We start from the raw sequence: 8,585 nt of genomic DNA on the forward strand, positions 1-8,585 counted from the left end.
AAAAGCTTAAACTTAAAATAATTATCAATAAAAGTTTCAAAAAAAATGAAATATTAAAACAAAAACTATTAAACTTTTGAATTTATTCCTGCTATATCCAAAGTTTTAGCTTTATAATTTTTAATTGTAATATTGTTTAAATTACTTTAGTTACTTTATTCTTTAACTAATTCGATAAAATGAACAACATCTATATTCTTACCAATAACATTAGATTGCATAAACAAAAAGCAAATATCGTTTTTAGCAGTTTTGACTTAATTTATTAAGTTTTTAAGTTAACAAGCCTTAACTACATGTTTATTTACTGTAAAGTTTTTTTTATGAGTATACATCAATTGACTGTGTTTTCTTTTATTATAAAGAAAATTACAATCACTCAAAAACCAATCTTAAGCAATGTAAATTCACCAGATACGATATTTTATGAAAATATCAAAACGACTGTAAATTATAATTTTGCTAAAAATGAGAAAAGTCATAAAAAACTACACAATTATAACTATTTTTTAAAAGTACTGTTGTAAAAATAATATCAAAATAGAATAAAATATGTTTTAGAGTTATTATTTTCTTCTTTAAACTTTCAAAACAGACAAATCAGTTCATTATAAAATTAAAGATACAGTAACACTGCACAAAATTATACACTTCTTAGCAAATTGATAGAAACAATTTAAACAAAAACATCATATTATTTTCAAAATAGTTTTCTCTTATTCTTTCGCTTCCACAACTCTCACTTTTCTTCCAAAATTTCGGCGTCATCAAAGTTAAGTATTGAGGAAAAAGATCATTTGACGTCATAAAGAATTTAGTACTAGATGCAATTGAAACTAAATGGGCCAAAAAAGCTACTTAGTTTTATATGTTTGTAATATTAATTCAAAAAATAGTTTTTAATATTACGTAATCATCTAATGACGTCAACCCTGAAAATACAAAACTCCTCATGCAAATTATTTCTTGCAATCATCTTTGGAAAATATGTATCAACCGTTGATCTTTGAACTAAAGAACCACAGTTTTTTGTTTTATTCATCTTAAAACTAGTTGTTTGTAGAAAAAAAGTCTTCAACTGAAACTGGTTTAAAGCAGCAACGTTCTATATTTCTATAGCGTTTTTCTAATGTTTAGCTTTGGTGTAACACTTAAGCTCTAGCAGTTTTGAGCGACCATCATAGCTTGCGAAAAAATCCTCAAAAATAAAATCATCAAAATCAAACTTTTCAACTAGCTGTTTCTACTAGCAAAAAGTTCAAAAGTTGTTTCTATTTGCTTTTAAAATTGCTTTTATAGCATTGTTGATAAAACGGAAGAAAAAAAAGTATTTTTGTAGAGAGTGAGAAAAATTTACAAAATATGAGAGCGTTAGTAGCGGAAAAGATGAAAAGGTTTACCACTCAAACCAGAAAAGCATATTTGGAGCAAATGAGAAAATTTCCATAAAATAGGAAAGTTCGTTAAAAGTGAATGAAAGTGAAAAAATAAAAATATTTACCAATCTAAACATACTCTCGCATAAACTTACAGTCATTGTGACTATCTAACATTTTATGCTTTAAAATGTTGTTATAAAAATTAAGCAACCATTTTGCTCTCTCTATATTAAAAAATAATCACTTTATAAACATTATACATACATTTAGTTCAAAAAACAGTAAAACCTTTTTTCAATACACAATAACTTATACGTTTTTAATTAAAATTATTATAATTTTAAACAAATAATGGATTTTTTAATTATTTATAGACTGAATTTAGAAAATAAACAAGACTAATTAATTTGTTTTTGAAGTATTTTTAAAATCAAAAAATTTATTACAGTAGCTTTGCAGTTGTGAAAGCATTATGTTTATTGCTATATTTGATGTTAATTTTTTTCGAGACTATGATAATTGCGAATTATTATTTTTCAAACTGTTTAAGTAAGTGTTGAAACTAGGATTTGTCAATTCTTGTCATGAAAAGTTTTCTTACATGTATATAATAATAATTAAATAATAAATAACAATATTTAATAATTGATAATTAATTATTTAAATATAATAATAATAAAATTTTTTACTGATAATTGACGTTGTAATGTTTATTGTTATTGGTGCTTGTTGAAATTTAACTAACTAAAATTAAAATGTGTGTATAAAAATAGCTTTATTTTTAGTTTTAATATTGTAAACAAGTAAATTTCATTAATTTTTTAAACTCATGCATGGTCATTATTTTAAAATGTAATTAAAATTTTACATGTAAAGATAAAAGTTGTAAAGATTTCAAGTTTTAATATTTTAAATAAAAACTGTTTTATGGTATAACTGGTGATTTTTTTCAGTTGTCAAGTAAACAAATAAGTTGTATACCTCAGTAACTGCCTTTGAATTACGTTGAACGAAAAATAGCAAAAAGATAAAGGACAAAAATTTCTGGAATGTTTGTAAAAACACTTAACATTAAAAGTTGTTTTAAAATCGTTTGTAACTTGTAAGAGCTTAAGACCTCCCGCTGTTTGCATTGCGAAAGTTTATAAATAATAAATAAATCTTTGTTACTTGTAAAAAGTTTACATAAACTTTATGAAATTTTCAAAGTATTTCAAGTATCTGTTTCTTTAACCAAAGCATCGTTAATACAAACATTTGTAAACTAATACAAACATTTCAACTGACAATAAGGCATTTTACTTTTATATGAGCAGGTTAAATTTTGGGTTATGTTAAAATTTTGTCCTTGGAAGCTTGTCATTTTTACCCAATTAATCTGTAATCTTTTGATATATTCTTAAAAGAATAACTTTTTTTTTTAATTACTCAAAGATAATATTTAGCTCTATCAGTATTTTAATGTTAAAGCGTAGGATAAAAACTATATAAAATAGTGCTGCAATCTAAACTATTTTAACTCAAACAATAATAATTGATTCAAGGAATAAAACATAAAAGCTTTAGTTTAATCCTGTATTTTGAAAAAAAAGGTCCTAAATTTTTTTATATCTCTGTCTGTTACTTAATACTACTTTACTTAATTAATACTTAACTTTAAGTATTAAACATATTTTAATTTAGTAAAAGATTTTTAAAACAAATGTCAATAAAACTATCTCTGTATACTTTTAAACGTAGTAACAGCTTATTGACATTTAATTACATATATTTCAAGTGTATGTTTGTTTAATCTCGTTATCATTTTAGGACACGCTGTATTGAATACGTAAATCCTTGTGATGACTTTACTGCACTTTGCATCCTAAAAATACACATCAAAAGTTCTATTCTTTAAATAAACGTACTTTATTTTAAATTCATTTTATCTGAATTTAAAAATAAAGTTAGTTTAAAAATACTCATCATCAGCAATTTGAACAACCTTACTACAATTAAGATAGTTGATGAATTTGTTTTTCTAAAATTTAACAAATCATATTCTAACCGTTATAACCGTAATAAAGTGGTGTTTTAACCTTTTTAAATCTGTTTTAGTTGTAGAAAGTGTTTGTAAAGTATTTTTTGTAAAAATAAAGAAAATTTTTTTTTTAAGCACAAGTTTCAACTAAAATAGTTTTAGTTTTAAAATATAGGTTTAGCCAACAAAGTCTGTTACTAAATTTCAAAGTTTATATATGTGTGTTTTATAAGCAGAAACGAGACTATAGTGTTATATAACTAATATCAATACCTTAAACAAGCTAATATAAAATTGTTAGCTTACTTTGTTTAAGGTTTAGTAGTTTAAAAATTGAAACAGTTATTTGTTTAATAAACGTTTAGAATTTTACTTGAAAACTGCCTAACTTATCTGCCACAAAACATCTTAGAAGGAAATCGAAGTTATGTAGATATAAAAATATACGGTTTTACTTCTAAAAAGTTTATAGAAATTTATAAAAAATTCTTTATTGCAAAATTTTCAAACTTATTTAATTATATATCAATATCAATCTGAACATTAGACTGTTTAACGAACTAATAGTTTGATAATAAACTATTTTTTCTTTCTTTATATATTTACAACATTAGATTAAATTGTAAATTAAAAAACTGAAAAACGTTTATTCAAATAATCATATCAAAGCACTTCAGGTAAACGTTTATTAAGTTTGTTAAGTACACGCTGTAATAAACATCAAATGATCTCGTGACAGTTGCATTATGTTTCACAATCTAATCGAACAATTATCTGATGCAACGTTGACGCGTTGTTTTTATAAGCTTTATCAAATGAAAGCTATCAGTTTAACTTTGAGTTTGTACAAATTCTTAATGTTTATTGACTATTTGTTATGTGCTTAAACATAGTAGTTCACACGTTGTATGTTTATGTATAATTGGTTTTAAAGATAATTGTTTGAACAACATATTTATAAAATTTGCCAAATCACAATTGTTTTAATAATTACAAAAAAACAAAAGTATTTGGATTGAGTAAACAAATACATTCAGTTTAAACAACATTTTGATTTTATTTATGGGTATTTGAACTTTATCGAAGGTAATGAAATTCATAAAAAGAAATACACAGTAATAACTAATAAACATAAAAAGAAACAATTAAGTTTCTAAAGAAAAAATATAGCATCTGTTAGGTAATATTAAAAGCTACTATAGTTTGTTTTGTATTTCATTTTCATGGGAAACGTAAATATAAGTTTATTTTTGATTTATAGCAGCGAATAAAAACGTTACACAATTTAAGTGTATTTTACTGATACAAAAAGTTGATTTTTTCAAGTCTTTAAAGCAGGGTTTCCAAAGTGGGCGATATCGCCCCCCATGGGGCGATTTTAGTAAGTCGGGGGGTGAAATTTAGTAAGGGGGCGAAAAGGTGGGCGATAATTAGTAAGGCGGCGAAAAGGGGGCGAATTTAAAATTTTGGGCTGTCATAAAATTTTTACTTTTTATAAAGCTATTTTTCTAATTTTAGCTTGCTATTAAATATTTGACCCTTAGGTAAAACTTAAACAAAAAAAGTTTATTTTGTTTATGTAAAATATAGAGAAAAAAATTAAGTACTTATGACTCCTACTTTCAAATGAATTACATATTTTAATTTATATATTTTCTTATTTAACAATTACATAGATCATAGACGATCGGATCATATATCCCTCTCACCATTTTATAACCTGACATATATGTTATTTGGGATCATAAATGAGTTAAAAAATCTATTTTATATTTTATTAAATTTCTAGGTAAACTGGCAATCCTGTATACTTTTATTTTTATTGGAAATATCAAGAGGTGATAGTTAAACCACCTCATGATATTTTCAATTTTATTTTGAAATGTCACTAAGTTAGACTAAGAAATAAAAATGTACACGGTTTCCAATTTACCTAGAAACCTAGAAAAACCTGGAATTTGTCAATTTAGGCAAAAAAAAACTTTAAAAATCTGGAAATTTCGATTTTACACAAAAAAGCTATCATATAGATAAAAATATAGATCCCTTCCAGGTAGATACTTTTAAAGTAAAAGACTTACAGGAAACCGTCTCAGACTTACAAACTGACCTTGAACTTAAAGTAAATTTTTTCAAAGAACGATATAAAAGCTTTTATACTCAACAAAAACTAAGGAAAAAGTATACAATCATTTGAGAGAAATTTACAATGTTGTTTATAGTTTTTCCTTCTAGCTATGTTGTTGAGAAAGCTTTCAATTCAGTTATCAACATCTTGAGCAAAAGATCTAATCTAGATATATGTAAAGGAGGCTTTATTTTACTGATTAAGAATCAGATTAGAAAAACTTGCAAGCAGTCATGAACCTCATCCTTCACATTATATTAGACTTCAGTAGCAGACATTATTTTATGAAAGTTTTTAAATTATATTAGATCTTTTAAAATACTTCTCATTTAACCTGGTTTGTATTGTATTTAAGTAGTCTTTTTATAATATAAAATTTATTAAGTTATTAATTCTACAACAGGTTTGCATAATGCCTAATAAATATCAATTACGGTAGACTTCCTCTTGAGTTTGCACTTTTTACCCGAAAAAAGTGCAAAATTTCATTTTCTAAAACTTAACTTAAATAAAGTCTATTACTAACTAAGTTTTAATAAAACAAAAAATACATAATATTTATTAGCTTATATAGATCTAGTTTTTTAATGAATGTTTGTTTTATGTTTTAGTTGATTTCATGATTATGCATAACGTTATTGCATATAACATATTTGAATTTATCATTTTGTAAAAAAAAAGGTAATCATTTTTAAGTTTGCACTTTTTGATTTTGTTTAAAGTGCGAACTCAAGTGAAGTCTACTGTATTTATTAAATGGTTTATGTTTAAAATCTGTTAATAGTTTTATTTTGACCTGGTTAATTTTCTAGTTTATATTTGTTGCTTTACAAATTTTTTATAGCATAGTGATTAAAACATATTTTGAAAGGTATTTTATTTTGACAGATATTTGTTATTACTTGTTTAATCTGTATAAATAAGAAAACTTTGATAACCATAAAAATTTTTATTTAATTTTTTTTTTGGTTTTAAAAGAGTATAGGTTTGAGGTCTCTATTTGAGATGACTTCAAATTTTTCATTTAAAAGATTCTTAAACTCAATTTTATTTTCTAATTTGATTTGTTATTGTTAAAAAATCTAAATATTAATGAATTTTTAACTATTAATACAACCATTTTTTGTTTTATCTTAAATTTTTATATATTAGCAATTAGAATGGGTTGTTTATTTTAATAGTTCAACACTAGCTTTTAGTTTTTCACTATTTTCTTCTGGTAAATTATTATAGGCTAGTAAATGGAGAAAAAATAAATTTAAACAGTATTACATAAGCCATCAAAAAGACTGCTACAGTTACAGAACAAAATTTTAATGTAATTAAAAAAATTTTTTAATCGAGTTCTTTCTGTTCACAGAATTATCTGAAACATTTTTGATTTATTTTTTAAATTTAAATTTAAAATAAAAGAAAATGTTAAAATTAAGGTTTAGTTTCCTAAAGATTATTCCATATAAAATACTATTTAATGGTATTCTACTACAAAACTTATAGTTTAAAAAGTTTAAAATTAAGTTTTTAACTTTACAACTAAATTTCTTTTAATATATCTTAGCATTAAAATTAATAATCTTACTGTATTAACTGAAGTTTTTAAAGAAACCACCTTTCATATGAGATAATCAACCAGTCGGTCAAACTTCCTCAAACTAGATCAGAAATTATTTTTTAACATGTATTTTATTGTCTGTAAAATAAATTCATTATTTTATTTTTTTTTTAATCTCTGGTATAGTAATTTTAGAATATGCCTATTTATAAAATAATTTAAGTATTTTGTGCGGCTTAAATAATAACTTCTAAATGTACGAAATTTGTTATATTAGAGATTATTATATTGTCAGGTTTGAGTTAAAATTTCAGATGGGTAACGTACGGTTAAGATCCAGTCAAATTTTGACCCGCTAAGTAACTTGAAAACTACTTGTGCAAAATAAATAAAATTTAGCATTTTGATTCTTAGTATTTTGAAATACACTTTCAATTTTGTTTTCAATTTACAACAGTATTTCTTAGATTACAATAATACTAAATCATTTTATTACAATTTTGCTCGAGTTTTTTAATTTTCATATATGTTGTGTTCTAAATTATGCAGCCTGCAATTACATTTTTTTAACGAGTTGATACTAGAAAAGATTTTTTTGTAAATATGAATTGCTGGCTTCAAAAGTTTTCCACCACTACCCTAAAAGTTTCATTTGTTTCAAAACAATTCATATCTAAACAGGGTTGATTACAGATTATACAGGCTTTGTAATAATTAAGTATTTTATTACACTTTTTTGGCCTTATAAGAAAACAAATGTAACTTATTTTCTCATGCCCTGTAAACTACTTTGAACACAGCCCAAAAGTGCGTGCTTAAAAAGTACCAGACGAAATTACACAACTTTTTCGGCTAAAAAGTTTGTACTCAAAAGAAAAACTACTTAGTAAAATCGTGGGGGGCGATTATTTTTCTAGTTTCTGAAAAGGGGGCGATTTAGAAAATGAGTTTGGGAAACCCTGCTTTAAAGTATTAACTTGTTACGAAGTAAACAAATGCGTGAGCTGTTTTAAAGCTGTCACATTCTTTTAAAAATAATTTATAGAAAACAATATATATTTCATTCGACATCGTACATATAATAAAGTTCGACATTTGATGAACAATCAAGGCAAGGGTTCTTGTACTTTTTTTTTAATCTTACGGTTTAAAAAATAACTTTTAATTATAACATTATTCATGTTAACACTATAACAAATAAAAAGTGTGTATAAAAATAAATTCAAATTAAGAAAAAAACTTATACACGATTGCTTTCTAAATGTACTTAGTCTTGTTTATTATGAAAAAGTTTTTGGTTTAGTTAAAGGGTTTCTACTTAAAATTAAATTAATTACTTTTTTTCACAACTTATACTAATTTGTTTAATTTAACTTATTAAGTATCTCAACTAACAAAACATAAACTGCAGTTTAAATTTATAAGCATTAGTTTTAATAAAAACAAATGCAAAATAAAGAAAGAATTGTATAATATCGTTTAGCTATAAACTACATTTTAAAGTAA

Source organism: Thalia democratica, chromosome 1 (assembly GCF_965202585.1).
Source record: "Thalia democratica chromosome 1, ktThaDemo2.hap1.1, whole genome shotgun sequence".
NCBI lineage: Eukaryota > Metazoa > Chordata > Thaliacea > Salpida > Salpidae > Thalia > Thalia democratica.